This window comes from Engystomops pustulosus, chromosome 9 (assembly GCF_040894005.1).
Source record: "Engystomops pustulosus chromosome 9, aEngPut4.maternal, whole genome shotgun sequence".
In the NCBI taxonomy this organism is placed as follows: Eukaryota; Metazoa; Chordata; class Amphibia; order Anura; family Leptodactylidae; genus Engystomops; species Engystomops pustulosus.
Window position 1 is genome coordinate 108,108,152 of NC_092419.1, and position 12,154 is coordinate 108,120,305.

Below are 12,154 nucleotides of genomic sequence, written 5' to 3' on the forward strand. Positions count from 1 at the left end.
CAGCTGCTGCACAAGCTCATAATAAACATTTCAGCTGCTGCAGAACCTCATCATGCATACCTCAGCTGCTTCAGAACCTCATGATACATACCTCAGGTGCTGCAGAAGCTCATGATACACACCTTAGCTGCTGCAGAACCTCATCACACACCGCCTAGCTGCTTTGAAACCTCATGATACACACCACATCTGCTGCAGAACCTACATGCATTAGTTGCTATAAAACCTTATAGCACACACCTCAGCTGCTGCAGAACCTCATAATGCACAGCTGGTATTCTACTGGTAGCAGAGTAATGCCCAGCACTGTGACAGCTTACATTTCTAGAACTTTGAATGTTCTGTATCACCAGGAATAAACCGTAACAGTATTAGAGCGCCACCTACAGTCTACTCTAACCACTAAAATTCTTAGGGTATATGAAATATGTCTAGGACTGATGACCCACAACCAAAGCCTTACATAGCAGCTGTGGGGAGGGTGACTGAGCGTGTGTTCACTATGGACACCAGGTGGCGCCATCCTGTGTAAGAAAATATTAAAGATTATTATAAATTATTATGGAAGAACTTGAAAATCCTGAAATATGTATGTGTAATTCACAGTCCAGCTGCTACTAACAACATACACAAAGGTACGTTACATAACTCTGGTTGCAGAGAGCACAGAGCACAGCAGTGTGAGGTCTGATTACACATCTCTCCAGGGACAATACATAACACTGGCTGCAGAGAGCACAGAGCACAGCAGTGTGAGGTCTGATTACACATCTCTCCAGGGATAATACATAACACTGGCTGCAGAGAGCACAGAGCACAGCAGTGTGAGGTCTGATTACACATCTCTCCAGGGACAATACATAACACTGGCTGCAGAGAGCACAGAGCATAGCAGTGTGAGGTCTGATTACACATCTCTCCAGGGACAATACATAACACTGGCTGCAGAGAGCACAGAGCACAGCAGTGTGAGGCCTGATTGCACATCTCTCCAGGGATAATACATAACACTGGCTGCAGAGAGCACAGAGCACAGCAGTGTGAGGTCTGATTACACATCTCTCCAGGGACAATACATAACACTGGCTGCAGAGAGCACAGAGCACAGCAGTGTGAGGTCTGATTACACATATCTCCAGGGACAATACATAACACTCGCTACAGAGAGCACAGAGCACAGCAGTGTGAGGTCTGATTACACATCTCTCCAGGGACATTACATAACACTGGCTGCAGAGAGCACAGAGCACAGCAGTGTGAGGTCTGATTACACATCTCTCCAGGGACAATACATAACACTGGCTGCAGAGAGCACAGAGAACAGCAGTGTGAGGTCTGATTACACATCTCTCCAGGGACAATACATAACACTGGCTGCAGAGAGCACAGAGCACAGCAGTGTGAGGTCTGATTACACATCTCTCCAGGGACAATACATAACACTGGCTGCAGAGAGAACAGAGCACAGCAGTGAGAGGTCTGATTACACATCTCTCCAGGGACAATACATAACGCTGGCTGCAGAGAGCACAGAGCACAGCAGTGTGAGGTCTGATTACACATCTCTCCAGGGACAGTACATAACACTGGCTGCAGAGAGCACAGAGCACAGCAGTGTGAGGTCTGATTACACATCTCTCCAGGGACAATACATAACACTGGCTGCAGAGAGCACAGAGCACAGCAGTGTGAGGTCTGATTACACATCTCTCCAGGGACATTACATAACACTGGCTGCAGAGAGCACAGAGCACAGCAGTGTGAGGTCTGATTACACATCTCTCCAGGGATAATACATAACACTGGCTGCAGAGAGCACAGAGCACAGCAGTGTGAGGTCTGATTACACATCTCTCCAGGGACAATACATAACACTGGCTGCAGAGAGCACAGAGCACAGCAGTGTGAGGCCTGATTACACATCTCTCCAGGGATAATACATAACACTGGCTGCAGAGAGCACAGAGCACAGCAGTGTGAGGTCTGATTACACATCTCTCCAGGGACAATACATAACACTGGCTGCAGAGAGCACAGAGCACAGCAGTGTGAGGTCTGATTACACATATCTCCAGGGACAATACATAACACTCGCTACAGAGAGCACAGAGCACAGCAGTGTGAGGTCTGATTACACATCTCTCCAGGGACATTACATAACACTGGCTGCAGAGAGCACAGAGCACAGCAGTGTGAGGTCTGATTACACATCTCTCCAGGGACAATACATAACACTGGCTGCAGAGAGCACAGAGAACAGCAGTGTGAGGTCTGATTACACATCTCTCCAGGGACAATACATAACACTGGCTGCAGAGAGCACAGAGCACAGCAGTGTGAGGTCTGATTACACATCTCTCCAGGGACAATACATAACACTGGCTGCAGAGAGAACAGAGCACAGCAGTGAGAGGTCTGATTACACATCTCTCCAGGGACAATACATAACGCTGGCTGCAGAGAGCACAGAGCACAGCAGTGTGAGGTCTGATTACACATCTCTCCAGGGACAGTACATAACACTGGCTGCAGAGAGCACAGAGCACAGCAGTGTGAGGTCTGATTACACATCTCTCCAGGGACAATACATAACACTGGCTGCAGAGAGCACAGAGCACAGCAGTGTGAGGTCTGATTACACATCTCTCCAGGGACATTACATAACACTGGCTGCAGAGAGCACAGAGCACAACAGTGTGAGGTCTGATTACACATCTCTCCAGGGACAATACATAACACTGGCTGCAGAGAGCACAGAGAACAGCAGTGTGAGGTCTGATTACACATCTCTCCAGGGACAATACATAACACTGGCTGCAGAGAGCACAGAGCACAGCAGTGTGAGGTCTGATTACACATCTCTCCAGGGACAATACATAACACTGGCTGCAGAGAGCACAGAGCACAGCAGTGTGAGGTCTGATTACACATCTCTCCAGGGACAATACATAACACTGGCTGCAGAGAGCACAGAGAACAGCAGTGTGAGGTCTGATTACACATCTCTCCAGGGACAATACATAACACTGGCTGCAGAGAGCACAGAGCACAGCAGTGTGAGGTCTGATTACACATCTCTCCAGGGACAATACATAACACTGGCTGCAGAGAGAACAGAGCACAGCAGTGAGAGGTCTGATTACACATCTCTCCAGGGACAATACATAACGCTGGCTGCAGAGAGCACAGAGCACAGCAGTGTGAGGTCTGATTACACATCTCTCCAGGGACAGTACATAACACTGGCTGCAGAGAGCACAGAGCACAGCAGTGTGAGGTCTGATTACACATCTCTCCAGGGACAATACATAACACTGGCTGCAGAGAGCACAGAGCACAGCAGTGTGAGGTCTGATTACACATCTCTCCAGGGACATTACATAACACTGGCTGCAGAGAGCACAGAGCACAACAGTGTGAGGTCTGATTACACATCTCTCCAGGGACAATACATAACACTGGCTGCAGAGAGCACAGAGAACAGCAGTGTGAGGTCTGATTACACATCTCTCCAGGGACAATACATAACACTGGCTGCAGAGAGCACAGAGCACAGCAGTGTGAGGTCTGATTACACATCTCTCCAGGGACAATACATAACACTGGCTGCAGAGAGCACAGAGCACAGCAGTGTGAGGTCTGATTACACATCTCTCCAGGGACAATACATAACACTGGCTGCAGAGAGAACAGAGCACAGCAGTGAGAGGTCTGATTACACATCTCTCCAGGGACAATACATAACGCTGGCTGCAGAGAGCACAGAGCACAGCAGTGTGAGGTCTGATTACACATCTCTCCAGGGACAGTACATAACACTGGCTGCAGAGAGCACAGAGCACAGCAGTGTGAGGTCTGATTACACATCTCTCCAGGGACAATACATAACACTGGCTGCAGAGAGCACAGAGCACAGCAGTGTGAGGTCTGATTACCCATATCTCCAGGGACAATACATAACACTCGCTGCAGAGAGCACAGAGCACAGCAGTGTGAGGTCTGATTACACATCTCTCCAGGGACATTACATAACACTGGCTGCAGAGAGCACAGAGCACAGCAGTGTGAGGTCTGATTACACATCTCTCCAGGGACAATACATAACACTGGCTGCAGAGAGCACAGAGCACAGCAGTGTGAGGTCTGATTACACATCTCTCCAGGGACAATACATAACACTGGCTGCAGAGAGCACAGAGCACAGCAGTGTGAGGTCTGATTACACATCTCTCCAGGGACAATACATAACACTGGCTGCAGAGAGAACAGAGCACAGCAGTGAGAGGTCTGATTACACATCTCTCCAGGGACAATACATAACGCTGGCTGCAGAGAGCACAGAGCACAGCAGTGTGAGGTCTGATTACACATCTCTCCAGGGACAGTACATAACACTGGCTGCAGAGAGCACAGAGCACAGCAGTGTGAGGTCTGATTACACATCTCTCCAGGGACAATACATAACACTGGCTGCAGAGAGCACAGAGCACAGCAGTGTGAGGTCTGATTACACATCTCTCCAGGAACATTACATAACACTGGCTGCAGAGAGCACAGAGCACAACAGTGTGAGGTCTGATTACACATCTCTCCAGGGACAATACATAACACTGGCTGCAGAGAGCACAGAGAACAGCAGTGTGAGGTCTGATTACACATCTCTCCAGGGACAATACATAACACTGGCTGCAGAGAGCACAGAGCACAGCAGTGTGAGGTCTGATTACACATCTCTCCAGGGACAATACATAACACTGGCTGCAGAGAGCACAGAGCACAGCAGTGTGAGGTCTGATTACACATCTCTCCAGGGACAATACATAACACTGGCTGCAGAGAGAACAGAGCACAGCAGTGAGAGGTCTGATTACACATCTCTCCAGGGACAATACATAACGCTGGCTGCAGAGAGCACAGAGCACAGCAGTGTGAGGTCTGATTACACATCTCTCCAGGGACAGTACATAACACTGGCTGCAGAAAGCACAGAGCACAGCAGTGTGAGGTCTGATATCACATCTCTCCAGGGACAATACATAACACTGGCTGCAGAGAGCACAGAGCACAGCAGTGTGAGGTATGATTACACATCTCTCCACGGACAATACATAACACTGGCTGCAGAGAGCACAGAGCACAGCAGTGTGAGGTATGATTACACATCTGTCCAGGGACAATGCATAACACTGGCTGCAGAGAGCACAGAGCACAGCAGTGTGAGGTCTGATTACACATCTCTCCAGGGACAATACATAACACTGGCTGCAGAGAGCACAGAGCACAGCAGTGTGAGGTATGATTACACATCTCTCCAGGGACAATACATAACACTGGCTGCAGAGAGCACAGAGCACAGCAGTGTGAGGTCTGATTACACATCTCTCCAGGGACAGTACATAACACCAGCTGCAGAGAGCACAGAGCACAGCAGTGTTGCTTTTGCTTTTCTCACAGCTGGGTGCTGAAAATAACAACAGAAACATCCAAGGAAAGTCTACGTCTAGAATAAATGGTAACAGCCATAGCACACAATCTGATGTACATCCCCTTTAAGAGATGCATTTGCATGGCTTTGATGTGGTGGTGTATGCGCCCCTGCACGGTGCCCTACTGACCTCCAGGTGCTGGCTGTGGTTGGCATCTGTCACATAAACAGGAAATATAAAGTAGGTTATAGAGGGCGACAGCGCTGCTCCAGTAGGTGGGTGACAACTCGGGGACTTCCATGACCCACAACAGGAGACAATGAGCCAAGGAAGAAGCGGCTGAGCTCACAGCAGCCCCTGATATCATTGTATAACTCCCATCATCTGCAGTCCCACTCCTGCTCCAGTCACAGAAAACAGTCACTGAGGGGGTGGGGGTGGGGGGCAAACTACGTCCCCTAGTGGCCTAGCAGAGCTCGTGCAGTGCACTGTGTCTTGAGGTTTCCCAATTCACAAGACATCGCCTAGTGCAAGGGGAAACTTCTCAGAATGCAAATCATCAAACCCAACAAGGATTTCATCATGGCATTTGTACACCGCACCCCTGAAATACTCTGTGCTGCTGGGAGCATTAGTCTCTGTGACTCTTCCAGTCTCTGTATCTCTGGTACAACCTGCTGATGTCTCTCTGTGACTCTTCCAGTCTCTGTATCTCTGGTACAACCTGCTGATGTCTCTCTGTGACTCTTCCAGTCTCTGTATCTCTGGTACAACCTGCTGATGTCTCTCTGTGACTCTTCCAGTCTCTGTATCTCTGGTACAACCTGCTGATGTCTCTCTGTGACTCTTCCAGTCTCTGTATCTCTGGTACAACCTGCTGATGTCTCTCTGTGACTCTTCCAGTCTCTGTATCTCTGGTACAACCTGCTGATGTCTCTCTGTGACTCTTCCAGTCTCTGTATCTCTGGTACAACCTGCTGATGTCTCTCTGTGACTCTTCCAGTCTCTGTATCTCTGGTACAACCTGCTGATGTCTCTCTGTGACTCTTCCAGTCTCTGTATCTCTGGTACAACCTGCTGATGTCTCTCTGTGACTCTTCCAGTCTCTGTATCTCTGGTACAACCTGCTGATGTCTCTCTGTGACTCTTCCAGTCTCTGTATCTCTGGTACAACCTGCTGATGTCTCTGTGACTCTTCCAGTCTCTGTATCTCTGGTACAACCTGCTGATGTCTCTGTGACTCTTCCAGTCTGAGTATCTCTGGCTCCCAGCGGTAGATACAAATTCCAACAGCGTTACGTGATGAGCGTTTCCACGGCGCGGGATTACTTCCAAGGTGGTTTAAAATACAATTTATTAGCTTAAAACATGTGATAATAAAAAACAAATAAAGATAATTTCTCAGAACTACGCGTTTCGCGCTCGGACGGAGCACTTCATCTGGTTCATCTTCAGGGTCAAAAGTCTGAATTCTTCCCGGCTGCGGATGTTGGTCCTAGAAATGGGTCACGGATAGAGATGAGCGAGTATACTTGTCTGAGCTTGATGCTCGTCCAAGTATTAGAGTACTCGAAACGACTCGTTACTCGGACGAGTATCTCGCCGGCTCGAGATCGAGCATTTAGTTAACGAAACACAGTGAAGAATACAATGAAAACAAGTGAACACAGGATCATTTAAGTGAAGAACACATTGCAGATGTTCCGTACATCTGCTAACTTATCGGAAGACACAGGCGCCGCACGGTGTTCTTCACCATACAACCATGTTTTTTAAGTCAGTACAACACAACCTTGATCACATTCCTTCCCACAAGTCACATCACCAAAACATTCCTCTTCAGGTTATGAAAGGATCAAATCCTCATTGATTGAAATGTGTTATGTTTCACAATCAAGATAATGAAAAGAAATGGCCTCAGAGAATTTCAGCTCTAAAGATCATGGAAATTTCTAGAAAGTTCGGCACTGAATTACATAATTCATGTTACTCTTCCATATCAGGGCCTGCTGTCTACTTTATGTACACTAGATGGCAGCAATAACTGCATCCAGAATAATGAGGACAGAGAGTAATAGATTGTATCCCCCTGTACAGTCTCCTCTCCCCGGGGTGTAATGGCTGATAACAGAGAGTAATAGATTGTATCCCCCCCCTGTACAGTCTCCTCTCCCCGGGGTGTAATGGCTGATAACAGAGAGTAATAGATTGTATCCCCCCCCCCCCCTGTACAGTCTCCTCTCCCCGGGATGTAATGGCTGATAACAGAGAGTAATAGATTGTATCCCCCCTGTACAGTCTCCTCTCCCCAGGATGTAATGGCTGATAACAGAGAGTAATAGATTGTACCCCCCCTGTACAGTCTCCTCTCCCCGGGGTGTAATGGCTGATAACAGAGAGTAATAGATTGTATCCCCCTGTACAGTCTCCTCTCCCCAGGATGTAATGGCTGATAACAGAGAGTAATAGATTGTATCCCCCTGTACAGTCTCCTATCCCCGGGATGTAATGGCTGGTAACAGAGAGTAATAGATTGTATCCCCCCCTGTACAGTCTTCTCTCCCCGGGGTGTAATGGCTGATAACAGAGAGTAATAGATTGTATCCCCCCCTGTACAGTCTCCTCTCCCCGGGTGTAGTGGCTGATAACAGAGAGTAATAGATTGTATTCCCCCCCCGGTACAGTCTCCTCTCCCCAGGATGTAATGGCTGATAACAGAGAGTAATAGATTGTATCCCCCTGTACAGTCTCCTCTCCCCGGGATGTAATGGCTGATAACAGAGAGTAATAGATTGTATCCCCCTGTACAGTCTCCTCTCCCCGGGATGTAATGGCTGATAACAGAGAGTAATGGATTGTATCCCCCCCTGTACAGTCTCCTCTCCCCGGGATGTAATGGCTGATAACAGAGAGTAATAGATTGTATCCCCCCTGTACAGTCTCCTCTCCCCGGGATGTAATGGCTGATAACAGAGAGTAATAGATTGTATCCCCCCCCTGTACAGTCTCCTCTCCCTGGGATGTAATGGCTGATAACAGAGAGTAATAGATTGTATCCCCCCCCCCTGTACAGTCCCCTCTCCCCGGGATGTAATGGCTGATAACAGAGAGTAATAGATTGTATCCCCCCTGTACAGTCTCCTCTCCCCAGGATGTAATGGCTGATAACAGAGAGTAATAGATTGTATCCCCCCCCCCTGTACAGTCTCCTCTCCCCGGGATGTAATGGCTGATAACAGAGAGTAATAGATTGTATCCCCCCTGTACAGTCTCCTCTCCCCGGGTGTAGTGGCTGATAACAGAGAGTAATAGATTGTATCCCTCCCCTGTACAGTCTCCTCTCCCCAGGATGTAATGGCTGATAACAGAGAGTAATAGATTGTATCCCCCTGTACAGTCTCCTCTCCCCGGGATGTAATGGCTGATAACAGAGAGTAATAGATTGTATCCCCCCTGTACAGTCTCCTCTCCCCGGGATGTAATGGCTGATAACAGAGAGTAATAGATTGTATCCCCCCCCTGTACAGTCTCCTCTCCCTGGGATGTAATGGCTGATAACAGAGAGTAATAGATTGTATCCCCCCCCCCCTGTACAGTCCCCTCTCCCCGGGATGTAATGGCTGATAACAGAGAGTAATAGATTGTATCCCCCCTGTACAGTCTCCTCTCCCCAGGATGTAATGGCTGATAACAGAGAGTAATAGATTGTATCCCGCCCTGTACAGTCTTCCCTCCCCGGGGTGTAATGGCTGATAACAGAGAGTAATAGATTGTATCCCCCCCCCTGTACAGTCTCCTCTCCCCGGGATGTAATGGCTGATAACAGAGAGTAATAGATTGTATCCCCCCTGTACAGTCTCCTCTCCCCGGGTGTAGTGGCTGATAACAGAGAGTAATAGATTGTATCCCTCCCCTGTACAGTCTCCTCTCCCCAGGATGTAATGGCTGATAACAGAGAGTAATAGATTGTATCCCCCTGTACAGTCTCCTCTCCCCGGGATGTAATGGCTGATAACAGAGAGTAATAGATTGTATCCCCCTGTACAGTCTCCTCTCCCCGGGATGTAATGGCTGATAACAGAGAGTAATAGATTGTATCCCCCCTGTACAGTCTCCTCTCCCCGGGGTGTAATGGCTGATAACAGAGAGTAATAGATTGTATCCCCCCCTGTACAGTCTCCTCTCCCCGGGGTGTAATGGCTGATAACAGAGAGTAATAGATTGTATCCCCCTGTACAGTCTCCTCTTCCCGGGGTGTAATGGCTGATAACAGAGAGTAATAGATTGTATCCCCCTGTACAGTCTCCTCTCCCCGGGGTGTAACGGCTGATGACAGAGAGTAATAGATTGTATCCCCCCCTGTACAGTCTCCTCTCCCCGGGGTGTAATGGCTGATAACAGAGAGTAATAGATTGTATCCCCCCCCCTGTACAGTCTCCTCTCCCCGGGATGTAATGGCTGATAACAGAGAGTAATAGATTGTATCCCCCCTGTACAGTCTCCTCTCCCCGGGATGTAATGGCTGATAACAGAGAGTAATAGATTGTATCCCCCCTGTACAGTCTCCTCTCCCCAGGATGTAATGGCTGATAACAGAGAGTAATAGATTGTATCCCCCTGTACAGTCTCCTCTCCCCGGGATGTAATGGCTGATAACTGAGAGTAATAGATTGTATCCCCCCCTGTACAGTCTCCTCTCCCCGGGATGTAATGGCTGATAACAGAGAGTAATAGATTGTATCCCCCCCCCCCCCTGTACAGTCTCCTCTCCCCGGGGTGTAATGGCTGATAACAGAGAGTAATAGATTGTATCCCCCCCTGTACAGTCTCCTCTCCCCGGGATGTAATGGCTGATAACAGAGAGTAATAGATTGTACCCCCCTGTACAGTCTCCTCTCCCCGGGGTGTAATGGCTGATAACAGAGAGTAATAGATTGTATCCCCCTGTACAGTCTCCTCTCCCCGGGGTGTAATGGCTGATAACAGAGAGTAATAGATTGTATCCCCCCTGTACAGTCTCCTCTCCCCGGGGTGTAATGGCTGATAACAGAGAGTAATAGATTGTATACCCCCTGTACAGTCTCCTCTCCCCGGGGTGTAATGGCTGATAACAGAGAGTAATAGATTGTATCCCCCTGTACAGTCTCCTCTCCCCAGGATGTAATGGCTGATAACAGAGAGTAATAGATTGTATCCCCCCCTGTACAGTCTCCCCTCCCTGGGATGTAATGGCTGATAACAGAGAGTAATAGATTGTATCCCCCCTGTACAGTCTCCCCTCCCCGGGATGTAATGGCTGATAACAGAGAGTAATAGATTGTATCCCCCCTGTACAGTCTCCTCTCCCTGGGATGTAATGGCTGATAACAGAGAGTAATAGATTGTATCCCCCCCCCTGTACAGTCTCCTCTCCCTGGGATGTAATGGCTGATAACAGAGAGTAATAGATTGTATCCCCCCCTGTACAGTCTCCTCTCCCTGGGATGTAATGGCTGATAACAGAGAGTAATAGATTGTATCCCCCCCCCTGTACAGTCTCCTCTCCCTGGGATGTAATGGCTGATAACAGAGAGTAATAGATTGTATCCCCCTGTACAGTCTCCTCTCCCCGGGATGTAATGGCTGATAACAGAGAGTAATAGATTGTATCCCCCCCCTGTACAGTCTCCTCTCCCCGGGATGTAATGGCTGATAACAGAGAGTAATAGATTGTATTCCCCCTGTACAGTCTCCTCTCCCTGGGATGTAATGGCTGATAACAGAGAGTAATAGATTGTATCCCCCCCCTGTACAGTCTCCTCTCCCTGGGATGTAATGGCTGATAACAGAGAGCAATAGATTGTATCCCCCCTGTACAGTCTTTTCTCCCCAGGATGAAAAGGCTGATAACAGAGAGCAATAGATTGTATCCCCCTGTAAAATTTCCTCTTCCTGGGATGAAATGGCTGATAACAGAGAGTAATAGAAGGTATTCCCCTGGGTGCAGTATTGTACCCTTGTGATGAGGTTCTTGCCTTGTCCCTGTCTCTGGCCTGGTGCGTCTTCTTTGCATGCTGATTGGCTGGCTCATTAACATGCAGCAGAGGTTGGGCACTACCTGCCTTTATTTGCATATGAGACCAAAGTCCTGTCACCATGGAGCTGCACTCACATAACCCTCTCCTGAAACCCTCTGTGCTGCTGAGGACCCTGCTATTTCTCTTGTTAGCCACTTCACTCCATTGCCCTCCCCTTATCATGAGATAATGGGGACACATCAGTGTTCTTACAAGATTAACACAGTGTACTCCTGAAATACTCTGTGCTGCTGGGAATACCTCAAAACTGCACTAGAATCAAATGTGGTGCCAAAAACAACAGCATTTTCCTCTCACCACCTCTCCTCTACTCTCATCAGCATTGTCCCCCCACCACCTCTAATCTACACTCAGCAGCATTGTCCCCTCACCACCTCTCCTCTACTCTCATCAGCATTGTCCTCTCACCACCTCCCCTCCACTCTCATCAGCATTGTCCCCCCACCACCTCCCCTCTACTCTCATCAGCATTGTCTTCTCACCACCTCTCCTCTACTCTCATCAGCATTGTCCCCTCACCACCTCTCCTCTACTCTCATCAGCATTATCCCCTTACCACCTCCCCTTTACTCTTATCAGCATTGTCCTCTCACCATCTACCCTCTACTCTCATCAGCATTGTCCCCTCACCACCTCTCCTCTACTCTCATC